General features: G+C 46.1%; 1 long non-coding RNA gene and 1 pseudogene across 8 annotated transcripts in view; both read left to right on the top strand.

The window, feature by feature from the left end:
* Positions 1-24,054, top strand: part of LOC309614083 — a 240,189-nt gene that overhangs the window by 82,009 nt on the left and 134,126 nt on the right. The gene's annotated exons all lie outside the window — the stretch shown is intronic.
* Positions 18,565-19,427, top strand: LOC309614054 (translocon-associated protein subunit gamma pseudogene; annotated as a pseudogene). Its single transcript has one exon. The product of its transcript is annotated as a translocon-associated protein subunit gamma pseudogene (transcript).

Raw genomic sequence — 24,054 nt, 5'->3', positions numbered from 1 at the left:
GCAATCCTTGTGGTTTTGTTTCTAAAGACAGTACCTAAGGTGAAAAGGGAGTGTAGTCAAAATTTCTCCCTTGAAAAATCCCACATCCCTTAAATCACCCACAAAGTCCAACATACATAGTTTTCTTTTTAATGATATAATGTAAAAATTCATAACATAGGCAATTCATAGGCAGTCACATGCAGGATATGAGTTAATATGCAAACTATAATTTTATAGTACTGTTTGTAAATGTTCTTTCTTTCAAAAAGGTTAAACTATGTGAAATTGCCAATATTTGAACATTTTAATCTATAAAAATGGCAATTTCATGTTATTCAACCTAATAAGTTGCTATTTTTCTCTTTTGCTTTTATACGGCATTAATGTTTTTATTTTATTTATTTATTTATTTATTTAACTAATGTTTTTATATACGGAACTTGAACCTCAAAAGATGGCTCTGAAGGTATCTTTTTTGGGGTGATGGAAATACTTTAAAATCGGATTGTGGTGATGGTTGCACAACTCTACAGAAATCATTAAATTGTATGTTTAGAATGAGTGCATTTTATGGTATGTAAATTATATCTCAGTGGAGGTGTTAAAAGGGATGAAAGCGCTTGCGTAGGACAGACACGTGGTGGGGTTTGGTATATGATGTTTCCCACTGTTCCTTTTGATGGGGTGTCTCACAGCATCCCTGTGAGATGAATAAGGACAAGGCTCAGAGAGGTGAGGTGACTGGGCCAAGGTCACACAGAGGGTACGTAGCAAAGTTTGGATGGAAACACCATCTGGGGTCCTAGGCTGGTTCCATTTCTCTCCCCCTCCACTTGGGGGGGTTCCCTTCCCACTCTTTCTGGCTCTGAATGTTTTGAACAGCCCCAGAGTGGGAAGGCTATGGAAAATGGATTTACGCAACTGCGTCCCTGGGCAGCCCACTTTGGAAATCATTTGTGACCTGTAATTGACCATGACGATACAAAAATTAGAACCTGAAAATCACAAACATACTGGGTTATTAGATGGTGAAATTGCAGTTTCCTGTCAGCCTGCTGCTTTCCGACTTCTCATTTTTGCATTTCAGGGTTGGAGCTCAGCAAATCTCCCCGATACATGGCCTCCTCCTTTGCCTGGGTGGGCGTGGGCTCCCTAGTTCCACTGCTGGGGGTGGGGGGGAGCGGCAAGAGCTCTGGTCTCCAGCGGGGTGAGCCATTAAAAGGAGGAGAGACGAGCCCTAATTTACCCCATCTCGTTACTCCTCTTCCCTTTGAAGCTGTGCATCTATCTGATCTGAGCAGCCCCAAAGTTCTGCACTCACTCGGCCTTACAAGAGGCCTCCAGGAACCCCAGTTTCCTCTCTCAACTCATCACCCTCCCTCTGACCTCGTGCCCTCCTCTCCCTGACTACCCCAGTTTAACTGGAGCTGTTACACCAGCGTAGTCCTGCTTCCAGGCCTCTGCGATGGTTGTGCCCTCTACCTGGGATGCTCTTTCCCTAGACGTCCTTGTGGCCAACTCCTTCAAACCTTCACCCAAATGTCACCTTCTAAATTACGTCCACCTTGACCACCGTATTTAAAACGGTGGCTTTCCCCATCACCCCAGGTGTCTTATCTCCTTACTCTGCTTTGTTTCTTGCACTGATCACCCTGCACAACAAAATACTGTATGATTTGCTTATCACATTGACTATTCATTGTCCTCTCTACTCGCTAGGTTGGAAACTCCAAGAGGGCAGTGATTGTCAATTTGTTTATTGATATTAGAATTGTGTGTTATGTTTTTAATAACAGCTTTATTGAGATCTAAATCACATAGCACATAATTCACCTATTGAAAGTGTACAATTCAGTGTTTTTCAGTATGGTTTTAAAATTATGGAACCATTACCACAATCTTAAAATGTTTTCACCACCCCGAAAAGAAACCCTGCAGGCTTTATTAGTCACTCTTCATTCCCTCTACCACTCTCCCCCCACCTACCACCAGCCCTAGGCAACCACTAATCTACTTTCTGACTCTCTAAGTTTGCCTCTGAACATTTCATATGAATGGCATCTTACAAAATGTGGTCTTTTGGCTTCTTTTACTTAGTGTAATGTTTTCAAGGTTCACCCATGTTATACCATGTATCAGAATTTTATTCCTTTTTATTGCCAAATAATAATCCATTGTATGGATATACCACATTTTATTTATTTATTTATTCATTAATTGTTAGACGTTTGGGTTATTTCCACTTTTTGGCTATTATAAATAATGCTTCTATGAACATTCATGTATAAGTTTTTGTGTGTGCATGTGTTTTCAATTCTCTTGGATACACACACACACACACACCTAGGAGTGGAATTGCTGGGTCATGTGGTAAGTGTATGCTTAACTTTTTCCACATTGTTGTCCAAATGGCTCTGCTAGTTTATAATCCCACCAGCAGTTGGTGAGGGTTGTGTTATGTGTTATAAAAGTTAAAAATCTCACCTAACAAAGGGATCATAATGTTCAAGCACGTGTCACCCATGCCCCTTTAAAAGCCTTTTGAAGGTCCTAGCTCATGACTACGGTCCTCTTCTCCCTTCTCTGTTTTGGGCCCCATCACCTTGCTGAACCTAATGTCTTAGAAGGAGTCTTGGGTATTTTCCATTATAAAAGGAAGGTTGTGAGTTGGATGTGTTAATAACTAGGGTGAGGTGGTCCTGGCCTCTGGTGGGTGAGCACTTCTGTTTTCTTCCTGCTATTTGGTCCTCATAAATGACAACGCCTGGTTGTAAGTTCTGTCTGTGGTTTTTTTCTACAACACGTAGAACAGCACTGTATGTACAAATAGAACTTTGGCACAGGACAGGTGTGCAAGGAATATGTTCTGAGTGGCTGAAGGAATCCTGGCAGCTATGCTCACATTCTTGGAGTGCCCTGAAGTCTACCTTCTTTCCCAAATCTGTGTTGCTCCTTTATAGTATGGTGGAGCAAACCCTGTTGGTGCCTTGCTCAAAGCCCTGCAGCCCACCCCAGAGGACACCTGGTAGAGTTTTGTTGGATGGTGGCAGCTTTGTCTCTCTCTGCCTGATGGGCAATCTCTGGCCACAGAGGGTATTGGCCAGAATTTCTGAGGACCCCAGGAGCAACTCAACCAATGAGGGGTGGGAGTTGGTGATAAATACCCCAGCTTGACTGCCCATTAGTAGAAAACACCTCAGGTGTAATCAGAGTCTCCAGAGTCCCCCAGGTGCCCACAGTGGCAACCCACACCCGTTATTGGCTGTCTCCTCGTCCCTGTCTCATTTCCTCAGTCCTTTGGGGGGCATCCTGCTAGCATGTTGCAAATAAACTACTTGTAACTGAATTCTTATCTCAGCGTCCATTCCTGGTGGAGCCCAACCCAAAGCGACCCTTGGGATTTCATGTCTGTGGTCAGCAGGAGGCAGCTGCGGGGCAATGGGATTCCTGCCAGGCACCAGGCGGCACGTAGGGGTTTGACTTGAATTGCTCCCTCAGAGATTTGGAGTTGGGACTGATCAGCGATGACTGGTGTCTCCAGGATGAAGAAGCTGGAGGGAGGATGCGTGGGCATTCGTGAGTACTTGGAGGGGGTGAAGCATCCTGTGGGGGGGATGATCTGGGACTCTGAGAAAGAGCTGAGAAACTCCTGAGCTTTCTGTAAAGAGCATTTGACACCAGGGATGATGTAGCGTGCCCCTGGCCAGGACGGTGGCAGGAAGGTGCAGACACACATGCTCAGACTCCTGTGAGTCATTCCTGGATGCAGGACCTGCTACGTAATTTGTGGGGCCCAGTGCAAATGATAGTGCAGGGCCCCCGGTTGAAAATTATTAAGCATTTCAAGATGGCGCCAGCAGAGCCTTAAACCAAGCGTGGGACCGTCTTGTGCAAGAGGTCCTCTGAGACCTCACAGGTCATAGGCCCATGAAGTCGGCCCTTCCTGAATGCCTGAGCCTCCTTCAAGAGCTACACCTGTGTCCCTGATGTCTGCTTCAGAAACAGCCCTAATCCGTGCTTTTCCAGGTCTCTGGTTTCCCTCTTCTCTGCGCTGGGCATTCTGCCTTCCAATCACGCAGTGCCCAGCACAGAGTGACTTGACTGTTGTAAAGCCCAGCTGTGACCACTTCACCCCCCTCCTCAGAAGTATGTAAGGGCACCCACCCCACTGACTGGAGCTGTGGTCTTCAAATCATGATCAGCAGGGCCCCTCGGGGGCTCTGGGCGTTCCCCTGTGGGTGAGAGAAGTTGTTTGCTGCATCTCATCCCCATTTCAACCATAGCAAACTCATTTTTATTTGTTTTGCATATATATTGGACTTCCGTATACGCTTTCATTTGAGGACATGTTTCTATTCATTAAAATAAAAATGGTTCTGGGGACTTCCCTGGTGGTCCAGTGGGTAAGACTCTGTGCTCCCAATGCAGGGGGCCCGGGTTCGATCCCTGGTCGGGGAACTAGATCCCACATGCATGACGCAACTAAGAAATCTGCATGACGCAACTAAGAGGTCTGCATGCCGCAACTAAAAGATCCGCATGCCACAAATAAGACCCGGCGCAGCCAAATAAAATAAATAAATAATAAATAAATAAATATTTTAAAAAATCGTTCTAGAAACTACTGGCCATGAAATTAAATCCAAACTTCTTTGCTCAGTATTTAATATCAATAATGTTCCTGCTCAGAGATTGGCAAACATCGGCTCACAGGCCAAATCCAGTTGACCGCTAGGAATAGTTTTTTACATTTTTAAATGGTCACATTTTACATGGTTCCATAAATACCAAAATATAGCTTCAGTTTGGCCTCTTGGTCTGCAGAGCTTAAATATTTACTATCTGGCTCTTTAAGAAAAAGTTTACTGATCCCTGATCCAGCTCCAACTTTTCTTTCCATGCTTCACTCCCAGGACTTGAGCCCAATTACCCTACAGAGTCTGATGCAGTACCTTGCTCATAAGGGAAGCTCATCACATATAAAGCTAGGGTGACTGCATGCCCACTTTGTTGTGCTGTTATAATTTTTCATATTAATAGAGCCCTTTTCACTCTCCTAAGTGTCTTCTTTGGGCAGTAAATTATAGTCATTCTAAATATAACTGACAATCGAATGCAATGGAAGAAAAAACAACCACCAGCAAATTTTGTGATGAGTAATATTATCTTTGATACTTAGGGCATCTCCTAAAGAGGTTCCAAATTCTGGGTGTTTGAGTTAATACCCAGAAATGACAAACATTATAAGAAAGAATGGCCTTAAATATAATTACTTTGCTTCTATTATGTATGTGATGGGTTTCTAGAGCTAATGATTAGGCATCTTTGCTTGCCTAATTTTCTTAAAGGATTTAACCAACTTATCTGATTTTTAAAAGCAGCGTGAGCTGTGTCAACAGAAATCCATGTTGGGACATAAATGCACTTTCATGCTATGTATTGAATATTTTTTAGAGAAAGGCTATACTCAGAGGATGGAGGATGGAGTTGTCCTTTCATCAAATGTTCTAGGAAATGAACCACATTGCTACTTTTTGTGCCTGGACCCCAGCATGGGTGTTTATCTGTAATGGGTCCAACTTTTAGAAGATACTGACTCCAAATGACCTGGATATTATTCAAATAAGTGCTTTTAAATTCCTTTAATAACTAACCGACCATGAAGAATAACTCAATTTTAGACGAATGTAATTTTATCTATGAACAAGTGTGTACAGAAATCCTGAAGTGTAACATGATTTAAAAAGTTGATGTGCAGAAGCATGCTTTTTTTTTTTTTAAAGGTTATTTATTTATTTATATTTTTGGCTGCATCGTGTCTTAGTTGCAACATGCAGGATCTTTCGTTGCGGCACGCGGGATCTTTCGTTGTGGCGCGTGGGCTCTTTGTTGTGGTGCGTGGGTTTCTCTCTAGTTGCGGCATGCAGGTTTTCTCCTCTCTAGTTGTGGCGTGTAGGCTCCAGGGCGCGTGGGCTCTAGTTGTTGTGGTGCTTGGGCTCTGTAGTTTGCGACACGTGGGCTCTAGTTGAAGTGCATGAGCTCAGTAGTTGTGGTGCGGGGGCTTAGTTGCCCCTTGGCATGTGGGATCTTAGTTCCCTGACCAGGGATAGAACCCGCATCCCCTGCATTGTAAGGCGGATTCTTTACCACTGGACCACCAGGGAAGTCCCAGAAGCATACTTCTTAATGATCTCCCTGACATACTGTTTTGTAAATTCCTTCAGTCAAGAAGCATATTTAGGGAGCATGTATGCTTTTTCAGACACTGAACTAGATGCTGGGGATGATGCAAAGGATAACCCCACCCTTTCTCTGTCCTCCAGAGACCTAGTACAAAATTTAGAGTCAGTGCCCTGGCTGATATGGGCTCTGAAATCTTGAACAGGCTTATTGTTTATTGCTGTGATAAATGGCTTGAGGAAAAATAAGGCAGGGTTAAGAAATACAGAATGATGGCGATGGTGTTATTCATGCAGGGTGGTCTAGGAAGTTCTCTCTGGGGGGTGACACCTGAGCAGACATGGGCAGGAAGTGAGTGCAGAAGGTCTTACCATCCTCATTCTTCATTCTTGGTTCGTTGTGTCAACATATCTGGTATATAAGGTCCTGAGCTCCCTCAAAGAGCCTCAGGTCTCCCTATATTAGAAGAGATGAGTTTTCTCTCAAGGCCCAAAACAAAAGATTTCAAGAACTTCACGAGGTGTTTCAGCCCCGGTTAAATCTTTTGGTTTCCTTATGCTGTATTTACAGACAAGGTCCTCTCCTTAGAGTAAGTGAGAAAGAGGGCTTTGAGGACAGCCTTTGGGGACAGGTGTGGCAAAAAGGTGACAGTAGATTCTGGAATGTAGAGCCACCTCTATGTGATTCTCTTGAAATACGGTAGCTGCTATGACCAACAGCTCACATTTGTTGAGTCTTTGTCTTGGTGCCAGGCATGGCTTATGACCCTTCCGTTGCATTAGTTCCATGAGTCCTCCCAACACAGAGATGGGGAGAGGCAGGCTAGCAGCTGAGCAGAGCCGAGTAGGGTTTAGAAGGCAGAGGTGGTAGAAATGGGCCACTGGACTGTAAGCTTCAGGAGGGCAGAGACTATCTGTCTCGCTTGGTACAGTTTCCTCAGGACTTAGCACTGTGCTTGGATATTCTCGATGCGCAATACGTGTTTGTTGAATGAATAAATAGCACTAGCAAAAGCACAAAGGCAGGAAACTAAGCATGTGTGTCATATCCCATCTTTCTGGAGGCTGGAGTCTGGTCTCCCATCCTTGGTGGGGATATCAGAGTGGAGGAGGCATGGCATCTCAGGTGAATGAGAGAGTGTGTGTGAGACACAGTGGGAAAGGGATGCTAGGATCTGGAGCGGAGACAAAGTGATAAGTACACGGTGTCTTTCTCCTGGGACACAGAAGGCTCTATTTTCCAGGCTCCCTTGGGCTTAAGTTGGTACCCTGTGACAATTCTGACTGATAGATTAGTGGGAGCAACTTCGGGGCTGAGGCAGGTGGGAACCCATATGCCTCCCCGAGTCCTCCCTTCAACTTGAAACAGTAACACTGGAGACCACGTATCAAGATGACAGAACCACAGGATGTAGCAGCCTGGATCTCTGAGTCATTGTATGGAAGAGGGCCACCTAGCCAGGACCAGACTTTTTATGAGGGACAAATAAATCTTTGTTATATTGAGCCACTGAGATTTGGGGGTTTTATGATACTGTAGCATGTCGTATTCTATCCTGACTAATGCAGGACCAGATGGCCAGAGGTCTTGAATGTCAGGATAAGGGCTTTCTGCTCTTAAAGAGCAGTAAGTCCCGTGTCTGTTGCCACCCACATACTCAGCAGGCCTCCCACATACTTATCTTAGGTCCATGGGTGTGGGGAAGCAGGAGAGCTCAAGCCTGCAATTGTAGGTGATTCAAGGCCAAGAGAGCCTGGCTCTCTACGTCCATTCTAAAGATGAGAGCCAGGCAGATTCCTGCTGAGAAAAGCCTTCTTTTCTCTTCTTCTCTGCTGACCCAGTGGTCTTTGTGGCTGTCCAGGAATGTTAGTTGGGCACCAGAAGTGGTCCTAGCAAGAAGGCCTGATCAGAGAGACAATAATATCAGGCTGGGCTGGATGTAAAATTTATTTTGGGATGTAGAAAGTGGCTCAAACTGCAGCGACTTGTGTGATTGCTCATAAAGAGGCATGCCTTACAGATTAACACACAAGCATGGATTAAAAAAAATGATTTTAATTTAATCTCCATCTTTTAAAAAAAACAAGAGCATACTTTACATGAAACTATTCTGCACTTTGTTTTTTTATTAATATTCTTTTTTAAAAAATTTTATTTTTGGCCGCGTTGGGTCTTTGTTGCTGCGCACGGGCTTTCTCTAGCTGCAGCGAGCGGGGGCTACTCTTCATTGCGGTGCACGGGCTTCTCATTGCAGTGGCTTCTCTTGTTGCAGAGCACGGGCTCTAGGCGTGCGGGCTTCAGTAGTTGTGGCACACGGGCTCAGTAATTGTGGCTCGTGGGCTCTAGAGTGCGGTCTCAGTAGTTGTGGCGCACGGGCTTAGTTGCTCCGTGCTATGTGGGATCTTCCCAGACCAGGGCTTGAACCCGTGTCCCCTGCATTGGCAGGCGGATTCTTAACCACTGCACCACCAGGGAAGCCCTTTTAATTAATATTCTTAATCTGTAATACATCATGGACCTCCTTCCACCTAATTCTCTTTAATGGATGCTTTTTCTCTCATAGAATTGTGTACCATCCTTTCTTAAGGCATTCTACTATTGATGGACCATTTCTTTGTCTCTGATTTTCAGTGATACAAATAAGGCCACAATGAACATCCTTGTACACGTCCCCTTGAACACATCCGAACGTTTCTGTAGTGAAATGTCGGGGTCAGAGGGTATAAGCCTTTTTCAATTTGATAGGCACTGCCAAATTGCTACCCTAAAGGGTTGTAATAATTTACACGCTGGAGAATGGTGATTTTTTTAATGGACTGATTCCCGCAAGAAACTCCGGTTTGGAGCCTCCAGACCTTTGGAACATGTGTCTGGCTCAAGTTGTTTTATTTAATCTGTGGCTCAGGTCCTTTGCAAGAAGCCAATCCAACCCGAAGGTACTCCCCTCCACAAAGCTCACATTTAAGCCCTGTAAAATGGGAGGACTTAATCCAGTCTCTATCAGATCTAAATCAGAACATTTTTCCCCTTCTGCCATTTTAAATTACCTCTCAGCTCAGCCCCAGACTGAGTAATTCAGAGTTAATGGGATATGAAAGTCATGGTCCGTGGCATGATTGCGGGTACCTAGCCAGAGGCAGGCAAGATTTATTCTCTTGGAACCCAACTGGGTTGAAAAGGGTGATAAATCATCAGGGCTATTGCGAGCTCCCCTTCTGCTGTGAGATTCATTCCAGTTTATCAGAATAATCATCTTCCCCTCTGAGGCCAGAGATAAAGAGCCAAATCTGGAGCCCCACTATGTGGTAAGAGGGAGAGAGATCGTTCTGAAATCTCTTTTCCTAGCTTTGTTTGGACTGGGGTGGGTGGGAGGCTTGTTACTTTCTAAGTGTAGTCCAGTGAAAAAACATCCATCTGTGTTCACCCAAGATACAGGCTGGGGTTTTGTGCCGGTGAACACTGCTGGCCTGAGGCTTTCTTGTCTACCTGGGGATATTGTGCAAAAGAGGATTTGGCATCACATTCTGATTCATGTTGTCCTATGTACTGAATCCAGGGACACTCTTCTCTTCAGCTTGGTCATCCCACTGTCCACCGTCTGGCATTTGCATCCTCTTGCATTGTCTTTCTACTGATGTCTGGCAACCATCCTTTCTGATTACATCATGCTGGTTTGTGGTCTTTTGCTAGACTTTCCCTTGGCTGATCCCATTGCTGATCACAACACGATACAGAGCAGAGGTCAGAAACAGATCAATATCAGTGGCATCCTAAAGGAGACACAATGCTCACACAGACACATGGAATTACCTGAAATAGTAACTTCAGCTGTCAAGTGCTAGCATTGACTGAACACTCACTCAGGCTTACACTAAACTGCCTTACAAGCGTTACCTCGTTTTTAACCCTCAAGTCATTCTGTGAAGTCAGCTCTAAAGATCGTTTTACAGATGAGGAAACTGAGGCATGGATGGGTCATTGTTGACTCGTCCAAGATCACAGAACTAGTAAGTGGCAGTGCCTGGTAGACTACAGAGCTCGCGTTTGCTGTTTCCATGCCCATGTTTGCACAGACATTCATTTACACAAATCCATATGCATACAGACATGCACATGCATAAACATTCAGATAAACACACACCCAAACACACATGCAGTCAGGGAGAATGTTTGGCAAAGAATGAGTGACTGAGGCTTATGACTGTTAATGAGAACAAGAGCCCGGATTCCTAGCAACCTTGTCCTTGAATGAAGCCTCCTCACATGGCTTTACTGTAGAAAGTTAAATAGAAGAAAAAAGGCATTGCTAGACTTGTTTGAATCTGGGATGTTACCTGGGGAAAGCTGGTGGTGGTATCTGCTGAGGCCACTCAGAATAAGCTTGATGCGGCATCTGGACGTGGGTCATACAGAGTTGGGGCCTGTTTGCTTCAATGTGAGGAGCAGGGCCATCCCTCAGGCAGACCTACATTAACTGAGGTTAGGATACTGAACCATGACCCTGGCGTTAAAAACCGTTATAGGAGTTTTCTGTCTGGGTCCAGATTTACAGGAGAATGTACTGGAAAAGTCTGCTCTCAGTGCAGGGAAGACAGTCCTTGATGTTTGAGGGCGCCAGGCTGAGATGTGTCCATCGTACTGTAGGCTTGGTCTGGCTGGTGGGACTGAAAGTCTTTGCAAGGCTTCCCCTTCCAATCCACACCTGCTTCTTTAGCAACCTCAACATGTCTGATTAGCTTATAGCCGGGACCCTCAGGTCCCGGAGGCATCTTGTTCAGCTCACGTGTCTTTTCTCGGTTCTTCTGATCCAGTTCCTATTAATTTTCTAGATTCGATTCACACAAGGAGATCTTGAGGGAGGCTTTGTTCTATAATCCCCAAGTGCTGAACACAGTCGCTGTAGGAGATGCTGTTGACGTCCCTCACATGTCCCATCAGCCAGCCCTGGAGGTCGCCTGTAGCCCGTTTCCATGTAGACCAAAGGCTGCCAGCAAATTCTCTGCCAGGGTATTCCTGGCTAAGGGAATATGTTTAGCCCTCAAACAGGGCAGGATGGCAGTGCTGAGGAATTAGTGCTCTGGGAGCAGTGCTCGACCAATGAGAGTGTAAAGACGCCAGCTTCCTGGCTCCTTGGTGAAGCAGCTCTGATGCGTACACCACAGTCTCCTGGAGGGTCCCCAGTGGGACTGAGCCCCTGTGGCCCACAGAGGTAACCTACACCCTTTATCAGCTGCCTCCTTTTCTCACTCTTCTCCACTCCCTCCTGGCGCTTCCTGAGATCACCTCCCAAATAAACTACTGACACCCAAATCTTTGTCTCAGGCTCTGCTTTTAAGGGAACCCAGGCTACACAGCCACCTTCAGTCTTTCCCCTGGAACAGTTTCCATGGTCCTCTTGCTTATCATATGACCCAGCCTCACCTTCCTCTTATCTGAGGCCCCTTTTGACAACCTTTCAAAAGCACTCAATCCCAGAGTTCAGAGTGCAAGCATTGAAGTCAGACAGATGTGAGGTTGAATCCTGGCTAGGTCACTTCTTGATGATGTGACCTTGGGCAGGTTACTCTCTGGACCTCATGAATCTTTTAAACGATGCAGATAAGGATAACCACTTTCAGAGCTGTCAGGAAGAATCAATGACATAATGTATGCAAAGAGCTCAGTGCAGCACTTGGCAATTAGTAGGTGCTCAGTAATGTCTGACAGGCCTTCCTCTCCCTCTGAACAGAGGCTGGTTTCTTTCAGCCATTGGTGCCGGAAGATCTTGCTCCTCCTCACTGAAGGCTGATACTCAAGCCATGGCTGAGCCCTGTGTGGGGTTGGAGCAGTCAGGAAGGGCACTGGTGATATGACAGGCCCCCCAAGCACATTCACCGACTATGCTTCTCTCTTCCTTTTTAAAAAGAATTAATTAATTAATTAATTAATTTTTGGCTGCTTTGGGTCTTTGTTGCTGCGTGTGGGCTTTCTGTAGTTGTGGTGAGCAGGGGCTACTCTTCGTTGCAGTGCGCGGGCTTCTCATTGTGATGGTTTCTCTTGCTGTGGAGCATGGGCTCTAGCCTCATGGGCTTCAGTAGTTGTGGCGCATGGGCTTAGTTGCTCCGCGGCATGTGGGATCTTCCCAGACCAGGGCGGCTTGATCTTCTGATTGGGGCCACTTACTCTTTCCCAAAGAAGCCCTACATTTTCCTAGATCAGCACTTTTGCTTGCCCAGTTCTATTTAACTGGAATGCTTTTTCTTTCTCCATCCTCATCTGTTGAAATCCCACTTAAACTCTCATAGTGTGTATAAATTAAGAAGCACAGCAGATTCATGTAGAGAGCTTTTTCAAAATACACATATCTAGGAATTGCCCCCAGAGACTGATTCAGTACATCTGCCATGGAGTGTGGGCCTGCATATTTTGAAAAATCTTCTCAGTTTTGATGATAAACACACCCCTAAGGAAGAACCACTGGTATCATCCGTAGAGCCCAAGTGATGGAGTCAAACAGACTCAACTGCCTTGTGACATTGGGCAATCTGCTGAGCTTGTCTGAGCCTCAATTTTCTCATCTGTAAAATGGGGACAATAATAATGCTTATCCCATAGAGTCACTAGGAGGATGAAACGAGAGACTAGAGGTGGTGCTCAGGAAAAATTATATCTATATTCAAACATCCCTGATCCCCCACCCGGAAGTAATCACTTCCTCCCATTTTCCCATCTTGCTGTCTGTACCTCTATTGCAGCACCTAGCACAGCGGTCCTTCTATTAAAGTCTCGCGGCGTGTGAGTCACTCCCCACCACCACGCAGAACACGAGCAGCCGAGGGCTGGGGACAAATGGGGATTGTGTATTATCTGCCGCGTGCTCCTACGGTACCTGGCATGGTGTCTTGCATGTAGCCCATGCTCAATAAATTTTTGTTGATTTGAATATAAAACCATAAGAAACTAATGTATATGGTTATGTTAGGTACTTGCATAATGTGTTTTTGAACAGGCTTTTGATGAGTCTTAGTGTACAGAAAACTGTTTCCTACTGACAGTGCATTTGGAAATTGCCAGGAGGGCAATAAATATGCACATAAAATCCAGCTTTGCTCAGACCTGGACAGAATCTCTTTGGTTCCTGGGGCTTCTGATTGCCAGGCACCCACAGGGGCTGGGGCTGTCCCTGGGCTGCCTCCTTCTTTTTTTTTTTTTTAATTTTTATTTATTTGTTTATTTTTTATTTATCTATCCTTGGCTGTGTTGTGTCTTCATTGCTGCATGCGGGCTTCTCCAGTTGCGGTGAGCGGGGGCTACTCTTCGTTGCGGTGCGTGGGCTTTTCGTTGCGGTGCGTGGTCTTCTCATTGCGGTGGCTTCTCTTGTTGCGGAGCACGGGCTCTAGGCGTGCAGGCTTCAGTAGTTGTGGCACGCGGGCTCTAGAGCACAGGCTCAGTAGTTGTGGCACATGGGCTTAGTTGCTCCACGGCATGTGGGATCTTCCCGGACCAGGGCTTAAACCCGTGTCCCCTGCATTGGCAGGCGGATTCTTAACCACTGCACCACCAGGGAAGCCCGCCAGTTGATTTTTGACAAGGGTATGAGGTCCATCAATGGAGAAGAAAGTCATCTTTAACAAATGATGCTGAGACAGCTGATGTGCACATGCAAGAGAATGAGGTTGGACCACAAGCTCACACCATAGGAAAAAAATAACTCCAAACGGGTCAACGACCTAAATTTAAGAACTGTGGGGAGAGGAGAATGGAGGAGAAACCATTTAATGAGTAAGGGGTTTTACTCTGGAGTGATGGAAATGTTCTGGGACTAGGTAGAGGAGATGGTTGCACAACACTGTGAATGTTCTAAATGCCACTGAATTGTCCACTTTAAAATGGTTAATTTTATGTTATGTGAATTTTACCTCAATAAATTATTAAAAAAACAACCAAACAGAAAATGCAGTGTGTGATTTGTGATCAGACGTAAAAGGGACCCTCATACGTTGGAGCTGATTTCAACCTTGAGCTCCTCACTTCCAGAACTTTGGTCACATGACCCAAGAAAGAACCAGGAAACGGGGCAGCACGCCTGGGGTAACCTGGCACCAGAAAACTAGGTCCCACAATGGCCTTGACTTTAGCTTGCTGTTTTCTGCTATAAAGTTACTATACATATAGTTTTGGGAAAAAAAAAAAAAAAAAAGAATGCTCATGCGTCCTGTGTTTTTGCCCAGGCCCTGGCCATGGTGAATCTTTTAAAAGCGTTAAAAAGAAGGTGGGGGGCTTCCCTGGTGGCGCAGTGGTTGAGAGTCTGCCTGCCAATGCAGGGGACACAGGTTCGAGCCCTGGTCTGGGAAGATCCCACATGCCTCGGAGCAACTGGGCCCGTGAGTCACAACTACTGAGCCTGCGCGTCTGGAGCCTGTGCTCCCAACAAGAGAGGCCACGATAGTGAGAGGCCCGCGCACCGCGACGAAGAGTGGCCCCCGCTTGCCGCACCTGGAGAAAGGCCTCGCACAGAAACGAAGACCCAACACAGCCAAAAATAAATTAATTAATTAAAAAAAAATTGTTAAAAAAAAAAAAAGGAGGTGAGGTAGGAGGGGTAAGCCACCTGGGCAGCAGTATTCTAGGCAAAGGAACCAGAGCATGTGCAAAGGCCCTGTGGCAGGGGTATGTTTGGTGTGTCGGAGGTACCAAAGAGAGGCCATGGTGGTTGCAGCAGAGTGAAAGAGAGGGAGGGATCATGGTGGCCTGATTGAGCAGGGCCTCATGGGCCACAGTGAAGACCAGCATTTTCTTAGTGAAAAGGAAAGCCAGCCAAGGGTTTGAGCTGTAGAGTGACTTGATGTGACTTCATAATCTCATTTCATTTTTAACAGGACCTCTGTGATGGAGAATAGAATGTAGATGATTATACAAGTGACTGATTAATTACAAGTGTGATAAGAGCTAGAAAGGAGAGTCCAGGTGCTTTGGGAATGCAAAACAGGAGACCCTGGGAGTTTGGAGATGACTATAACTAGGTATGCTGCTGATAATACTCCCTGCCAGGGGATGCTTTGGGAGTCTTCCTCAAGTGGGGCACCTGAAGCATTCCGCTGGCTGTGGGTCTGAAGAGGGCTCACGGTGCTTATCCAGCCTCGTGGGGGGAGGAGAGGGTGGGAGTCAGGCTGGCGAGCCTCAGGACACTGCAGGATCTGCCTACCTCACTGTCTTTCCTAAGGTGTGTCAGGCACTCGAGGCCCCTGATGGCTCTAATTGAAATCCTCTCTGTCACTGAGATGTCAGGTGAAAGACAGCTCTGTCCCTAAATGAAGCCCTGGCTGGAAGCTTGACAGCCCCAGGTGAGAGGCGATCCTGCTGCTTAATCACCCAAGGACAGACAGAACTGGTCACACCCTCCATGGCATCCTGCATCTTCTGGCCTGGGCTGTGCATCCGGGAGACTCAGTGGTCACAGACCTTACAGATGAAACTTGTGTCTGATAACTGTCCCCCAAGCACCTCTGTATCAGTCGGGGTCAGCGGGAAGCAGACACATACTCCAACTAGGTTAACTCAAAGCGGGATTAATAAAAGGGCTATTTACAGCTGTGTGGACAAGGTGTAGGGAAATCATAAGGGGTAGACCATTCCCTGGGGCTAGTAACAGTGCTCCTTTCCCCAGGTCCAAAGGGAAGGGGCAGGAGGAAGTACCACATACTGGAGGTGGGTGGAGGGAGTCATGGAGAGAAAGCCGGGGATCAGAAGCTGGGTCCCTTGGCTGAGAGACACAGCCAGACCTAGGCAAGTTTGCAGAGAGGCAGCTGGGGAGAATCAGTACCCTGACTGCACTCTCCTTCCTTCCTCTGATCCCCTGCCAGGACTCCCTGCTGGTCAAGCCTGACCAGAGGGCAAGGGAGCCTGTTGACGTGGTCCATACAGGTAGAGGAAGGAAGGTGAGTGGAGCTGGAGGAAAAATGAGAGATGTCCATGTTCCTCTGGGGTAGTCCTGCCCTGGGCACAGGGTCCAGAACTAGATCAGACACAGTCCTTGTCTCCAAGGACCTCTCAGTGACATGAGAGTGGGGCCAAAGTGACATCCAGTAGGGTTAGTGCTGGGATAGAGGGATGTACAAATTGCACAGGCTTTCTGGTTGTGTGGACCATTAAACTGGGGAGGGATGGGGAGGGGAGGGAGAGGGAGAGGGATGCTTGACTGCTCTCCCAAGTACACCCACAGTGGCATGTTTACAACATTTTTTAAGATGATAGGAGGATGTGAGAGTTTTCAGAGTACACGGATAACAGCAGCCACACAGCCTCACAAGCTTCTTGTGGAGATTAAATAAGATCCTGCATGGAAACTGCCTAGCACGGTACTTGACATGTTGCAGGGGAGCTGCAAACGGTAGCCCCATCACCATCTTTTGGCCTTTTGGCCTCATCAAGGTAGTCCAGTTAGCTCAACCAAGTTAACAAGCACGGTAGGGGAGCATCTGGAATCTCGGCCTAGTGACTCTGTGATTTGTGTGGCTACCATTTTTTCCCCAAATGAATTCTTTTTTTTTTTCTCCTTTATTTATTTTTTGAAATATTTAATTTATTTGGTTGCATCGGGTCTTAGCTGCAGCACATGTGCTCCTTAGTTGTGGCAGGCGGGCTCCTTAGTTGTGGCATGCGAACTCTTAGTTGCGGCAGTGGGATCTACTTCCCTGACCAGGGATTGATCCCGGGCCCCCTGCATTGGGAGCGTGAGATCTTAACCATTGCGCCACCAGGGAAGCCCCTGTATGACTACCATTTATTTATTTAGTGCTTGCTCTGTACCACACACTGTGCTAAACGCTTTACATGTATTATCACAACTTTTATGGTGGGGGGGGGATATGTGGCTAATATTATTTATTCATTTTTCTTCCTCTTGTGCCTCTTGTGATGGTTTAAAACCGTGCCTGCAAATTCTTTGGCCCTCTTCCCATTGAGAGGTGGGGGTCTATTTCCCCTGCCCTTGAATCTGGGCTGTTTTTAGTAACTTATTTGTAACCAGTACAGTGCGGTGGAATTGATGCTGCATGACTTTGGAGGATAAGTCAGAGAAAGCCATGCAGCTTCCACCTGGTCTCTTGGGACATGTAGCGGGGGGAAGCCAGGCATCCCATGAGGAATCCAGCTACGCTGAGACGTCCGTGCTGGGGCGGCCACATGTGGGCACTTTGGTCCAGCCCAGATGACTGCCAGCATTATGTGCCAGCCATGTGAGGGAACCGTCCTGGATGTCCAGCCCGGCTGAGCCTTCAGATGACTGCAACCTCAGCTGCCACCTGACTACAACCCCTGGAGAGAGTCCAGCTAAGCCCTCCCCAAACTCCTGACCAGTAAAGTCACAAGTGAAATAAAATGGCTGGTGTGGGCCGCTAAGTTTTGAAATAAATTTTTATACACTGCTGGTAACTGGAACACCTCCCCGCTCTTTCCATTCCCCAGACTGACTTTATACCTGGCCATGTGATTGATTTTGGCTATTGGGATGTGAGTGGATCCCAACCAAAAGTTTGAAATGTGCTCAAGTGATTTGGCCAGCCCTCTTACACTCCTGTGATTAATCACGGAAAGATCACACCCCAGATACCTGCTTCCTTTCATCCTAAAATGAAAAAGACCTGAACTCAATCTACAGCCTGAAGCAGAGCTGCCCCAGATGATCTACAGTGCTGTGAGTGAGAAATAAATGCTTGTCGAGGTAAACCACTGAGATTTGGGTGTTGTTTGTTAGCCCAGATCATCACAGTAATAGCTGACTAAGATAAGATTGGTGACAATGCTGTTATTCCCTTTCCCAGATGGTAAAACAAAGCATAAAAAGATTAAATGAACTGCTCAGGGCATAGCTAGAAAGGAAGAGTCTGCAATTGTAACTCTCTTTTAACCATTGTCACTGGAAAGTCACATACACGAATATGTAATGAACGGACCCAAATGTGTATCCAGCATCCCCGCTCAGTCCCTGCCTGGGCATCTGTGGTAACTTCAGTTCCTGGAGCAGCTGAGGACACTGCAGGTGAATAAATAGGCACTGAAAACCTGTTTTCCAGTGTCTAAAGCCTCAACCATGAAACCTCAGCTGGATAGTCTATTATCCTTCCCGGAGCACAGAAGAGGTGGCCAAGTGCTTGGAAATATCTAAAAGCTCTGCTGCAGCCTAAACACATAAGGAAAGCAGGCAGCAATCTCCTTCATTCTTCCTCCTCTGGTCTCAGAGGTAGGGCATGTTTAAAAAGCATTATGAATTTATACACATTTTGATACATTCAGAGTTGGCGTAAAATCTGTTTGTGTCCATGGCTGTGTTTGGTTGTGTGTGTGTGCGTGTGTTGCATCACAAAAGAACAATTGGGAGAAAGTGGCTAAAGAGGGGTCGTTAGCAGATACGGTGGCCGCAGGGGTGGTGCCAGAGGCCTCTGCCCAGCTCGGCGCCTGACTTGGCCCTCCCGTCTCGCGGCTGCGGTTTCACCATGGCTCCCAAAGGCGGCTCCAAGCAGCAGTCCGCGGAGGACCTGCTCCTGCAGGATTTCAGCCACAGCCTCTTGGCCAAGTCCTTGGTGCTCTTCTTCGGGAACGCCTTCATCGTGCCCGCCATCCCCGTCTGGCTATATTGGCGAATATGGCATATGGATCTTATTCATTCTGCTGTTCTGTATAGTGTGATGACCCCAGTAAGCACTTATTTGGTAGCCTTTGCATACAAAAATGTGAAATTTGTTCTCAAGCACAAAGTAGCACAGAAGAGGGAGGATGCTGTTTCCGAAGAAGTGACTCGAAAACTTTCTGAAGCTGGTGATAGAAAGATGTCTCGGAAGGAAAAAGATGAAAGAATCTTGTGAAAGAAGAATGAAGTTGCTGATTATGAAGCTACAACATTTTCCATCTTCTATAATAATAACACCCTATTTCTGGTCTTGGTCATTGTCGCTTCCTTCTTTATATTGAAGAACTTCAACCCCACAGTGAACTACATTTTGTCTGTAAGTGCTTCCTCGGGCCTCATCACCCTCCTGTCTTCTGGCTCCAAGTAGAGCACGTCAGCTTCCCCCCGGCCGCCCTGGCTTTGTATCTGTGGGTGGCCTGTGGTATATGGAAAAGTAGCAGGGTGGTCAGGGTGGAAGACACACAAGCTGTTTTTATAAGTCAGGAGTTTGAGGGTTTGAAAAACCCAACAAAATGTAATTCAATATTTGTTTATTGGCTCTTTTTTTTTTTTGACAGATTGTTGAAATTAAATGAATTGAAAGGGAAAAAAAAAGAAAGTGGCTGAAGAGACTGGGCCTTGGAGTCAGTCAGTCCTGGATTTAAATATGACACCCTCCATTGTGTGACCTTGGACAAGTTTTGCAACCACTCTTAGTTCCTTTATCTTATAAGTAGGAGGCAGTAATATCTGAGTAAGGAATGGGATTGTCCTCCATGAAATAATGTCTATAAAGCACCTACCATCTTGTAGGGGCTCAGTGAACACATGCATCCTTTTCCCCTCTTGTCATCTCTTATGAATAGTGACTTACAAATTGTGGATCGTGGGACTTGATGAGGACTTTCTGTGAACTCTGCTGACATCGGGGGAGCCGCCCCCACTAGGGATGAAGCAGGAGAGAGCTCCTTTGCTGACTGGGACCTGGGTCCTGCAGCTCTGACTCTATAAGTCTGCACATCCTCTGACTAAACACCAGAAGTCATTGTGGTACAGAGAAGAAAGGGTTAAACTAGGAGACATTTGAGCCTGGGTTGAAACCCTGTCTTTATGATTTATTAGCTGTGTAACCTGGATAATTAATTAAACTTTCTACGCTTTGTTTATTTTCTTCTATGTAAAATGAGCGTAATTATCTGTATCCTGCTTCTCAACATGTTATCTGTGCTCAGCATGGTGCCAGCCACCTAGTAAATGTCATGAGGATCAAACAGAGTAACACATGAGTAATTGCCCAGCACATAGTAGGTACTCACTTAACACTGGCTTCCCTGCTGGTACTGTTGGTATAATGGCAGGACTTTTTTTTTTTTTTGGCCACGCCATGTGGCATGCTGGATCTTAATTCCCTGACCAGGGATCGAACCTGGGCCCCCTGCAATGGAAGCACGGAGTACTAACCACTGGATCACCAGGGAATTCCCAAGGCAGGACCTCTCAAGGCAGGGAGCTCAAGAAATTTTAACTGAATCTGAGTCATTGCTGTAATAGCACTTTTAGAGCACTTTGATTACGTTTTGAGGAAGCTTGGGGTCTGGAGTCTATAACTGGGCATTTGCAGAGTCTGGCTCTGTCTGCCTTAAGAGACATGCCTGTCTCCTCTCTTTAGCACCTCCTATCCCCATGCCTCCCTCAACCTGAGGGTATTTACATATGTTGTTCCTGTTGCTGTGAGTGCAGAAGTCATCATCATCCTTGTCAACGCCATTAACATCATTATCACCATCATCATTCTCATAATGACCATCAACAATATCATGATCATCACCATAATCACCACCACCATCACCACTACCATCATCCTAACAGCATCATTTTAATCATCACCACTACAACCACATTAACTATTACTGGTACTCTGTACTGTACTATCTACTGTAAATGCTTTGTCTTATTGAACCTTTATAACAAATCTCTAAGGTAATTGCTATCTCCATTTTGCAGTCAAGGCAACCAAGACATGCAAGGGTGAAATAATTTGCCTCAAGTTAACCATCGGTGGGGATATGATTCAAATCCAGATAATATTACTCCTAGGCTAACTTTCTTAGCTTGTAAGTAGAACTACTCCTTCTCTCCATCTTTTACCTAGTTAACCCACCCTTCAAATCTTGGCTCAAATGTCCTATCCTTGGAAGTCTTCCTTGACTGCCTTCACCACCATTGTAAGCACACAGAGCTCCTTTTAAATATTCTTCACACTATTTATCATGGTTTGTAATTTTGCCTTTATTTGTGTAGTTATTGGATTGATGGCTGTCTCCTCCAAGCTCCATGAGGGACAATGGGCATTGTGTCTTCTTTTTGTGCTGTCTTATGCCCCGCATCCAGAGAGGTGAGGCTCAGAATCAGAAGTCTACCGTATTGTTGGATGAATGAACCCTGCCTCTATCATTAGCCTCGCTATGGTCCTGCTCCCTGGTTCTCTGGTCTTTCTAAGTCAGCTTGCTTTCTAACTCATCTTTTGCTGGGCAATCCGGGCTCTAGCTGAAGCAAGTGACATTCTCCTCCGATTATCACCATTATCTAGGTAGACTCCAAAACTTCTCCAAAATTGGCTCAGAAACAGGGGGTCATTGAGAGTGGACAAGTTGGGGGTGAGGAGAATCAGGTAGCAGGGAGACCAGGCTGTTGTCATAAGAAAGACCTACCAAAGAGGCCATGGATAGTTGACCCTCAGTGCCAGTGGTGGCATTGGGGACCAGAGTCAGCAACAAAGCTAAAAAATATCCTAAGGCAGAAATGGCTAGTCCTAGTGTCTGGATGGGTGTGGGATACCACCAGTTGCTCTAAGATGTCAACTTTGGAAGAAGAATACAGCATGATGGTATCTACAGCCTTGATGGGCATCCCAGTCTTATCTCCCTGTGGACGATGGGCTCTTTTCTGTGTCTTGCTTGTGCATATTTCTTTCCTCTGCCTGCAGTGCCCTTTCCTGCCTGTTTCTACCTGGAAAACTCCTACTCACCTTCCAAGACTCAGATTAAAGGACATTTTTGCAGATGTTGTTGCTGGCTCAGGGCTGCCACCACATCTTGGTCAGATCTATTCTAAACCATGTGCCAAATTGAGTTGTCATCACATGTGTATGTGCCCATTTGCACCATCACTATGAGTTCTTTGGGAGCAAGCTTGGTTACGTCCTTTTTCTTTCCCTTCATCTCAGATGTATCCTCCCCTCCCCTCTCTTCCTTTTCCTCCCCCACTATCTATCCAACTCCTACAATGCTGTAATGTGACATGTTCTCTATTAATTATCAGAACAACAACAAAGGGAGACAGAGGGGTCAGGGGAGCAGTGGAGGGGGGCTCTGACTTGGCTAATGACATCTTTAGCTGAGGTCAGGTCTTGCAGGAAGAGGAGCATGAAGTCTTTAAGAGAGCCAACACCCCTTCCTTTCCACCTGGATCTCTTGACACCAACTATTTGGTTTCCTGACACACTGCAGTTCACCACGCCTGACTTTGAATTCAGATCGTCACATCACTTGTATGGAGTGAGCAGACCAGAAAGTGGGTGTAACGATGAAAGTGCCCCTGCGTGTGGGTTTCTTTTTCTTAACTGTGTTATTTATAGTGGAAATGAGAGGAGCAGTGGGCGGTGTGCAGCTGGCCTCCCACCCAGCCCTCTGCTGCAAATGCCTCCCGAGTGGGGGAATCTGGGAGGGGAGGGGGCTGGGTGCTGCACCCGCTCATCTGATGACATGATCACTTTAGTGCTGCAGCTCCGTTAGACTCTTGGCATTGAGCTTGGTGTTAGAAGTTGGGGTACCGCACATAGTCTGGAAAAGGCCGCCAAATACCCCTGGGTTCTTTGACCATCTTGCCTCTTCAGACTCAGTGCTGGGACCATAGGGACCTGACCACAGACCACCCAGCAACTTTCTCTTCTTCTGGTTCTTATCTCTTCTTGGTTAAGTTACTTAACCTCTCTTTGCCTCATTTTTCCTCACTGTCAAATGAGGATTGTGATAATACCTACCTCACAGCACTGTGGTGAGTATGACATGATGTAACATATGGAAATTACTTAAAGCAGTGCCTATCACATAATAAGTGCTACATAAGGGTTAGCAACGCTGGCTACCATTCCACTATTATTATTGCTGCTGTCATTTAAACTTTTTTGCATTGATTGGGTTCTTGTTCTTGTTCTTGCTCTTCCAATCAAGAAGATCTTGGCCAGCCTGGTACCTTTTCTTTGTTCAAGTTTTATCCCAGTGTCACCTTCTTGGAGAGGCCTTCCCTGACTCCCAAATCCAAAGTAGTAACCCCACCCTGCCACTCTCAAAACTCTTCATCTCTTCATGACGTGCCATCTTTACAGCACCTGTCCTACTTCACGTTCTTTGCAGGGCATGTGGGATCTTAGTTCCCTGACCAGCAATCGAACCTGCGCCCCCTGCATTGGAAGCACAGAGTCTTAACCACTGGACCGCCAGGGAAGTCCTATCACATCCTTATTCATGTACTTATTTATTGCGTCTCCCCATCTTGGAATGTAAGCACCCTTGCCTTCTTTACTACAGCCTCCCAGGTGCTCATCACAGGACCCTGCACCCGGAGGATCTCAATAATTATTATTACTTGACTGTCTTCATCAGACACCTTCTGCCTTGTCCTGAACTTCTGTAAGCTTGGTTCCAACAGTTGAGCCTCCCAGGAGGGAGAAATTGAGACAGGGTGACATTGTTTTTTGATATTCACTGCACTCCTTCCCTTCCACCCCTTGGTGGAGCCTTTGTTGCAACTTTTCAGTGAGTGTGTCCTATTGTTGTTTTACTCTCAGGACCAGACTGGAAATACATCATACTGAAGTGTGAATGATTGATACAAAGTACCACCTTCTCTCAAGAGATCAAACTTGACTTCATTCCATGCTCTCCGTCCTTACAAGGAAAGATGTGAGGATGGTGCAGGGCTAAGAGGTGATGGTGCTGATTCCACTTCCTCTAATTAGCTGTGATCCTGGACATGACACTTGACCTCTCTGAGCCCCGGTATCCTTATTTTTAAAATGTGCTGTTTCCCATGTGAGATGGTTGTGAGTGTCAAATGTAATCTCTGTGTCTGAAAATGCTTGTCTTTTAGAAAATGCTCCCTGAGTAAGCTGTTATTGTTGTTTATCATAACAGAAAATAAGAGGAGTGACTGAAGTGAGTGACAAGTTGAATAGAAACTGGCAA

This window comes from Balaenoptera borealis (genome assembly GCF_965194805.1).
Source record: "Balaenoptera borealis genome assembly, chromosome: 16".
Taxonomy (NCBI): domain Eukaryota; kingdom Metazoa; phylum Chordata; class Mammalia; order Artiodactyla; family Balaenopteridae; genus Balaenoptera; species Balaenoptera borealis.
This window is presented reverse-complemented; position numbering and strand designations above follow the sequence as displayed.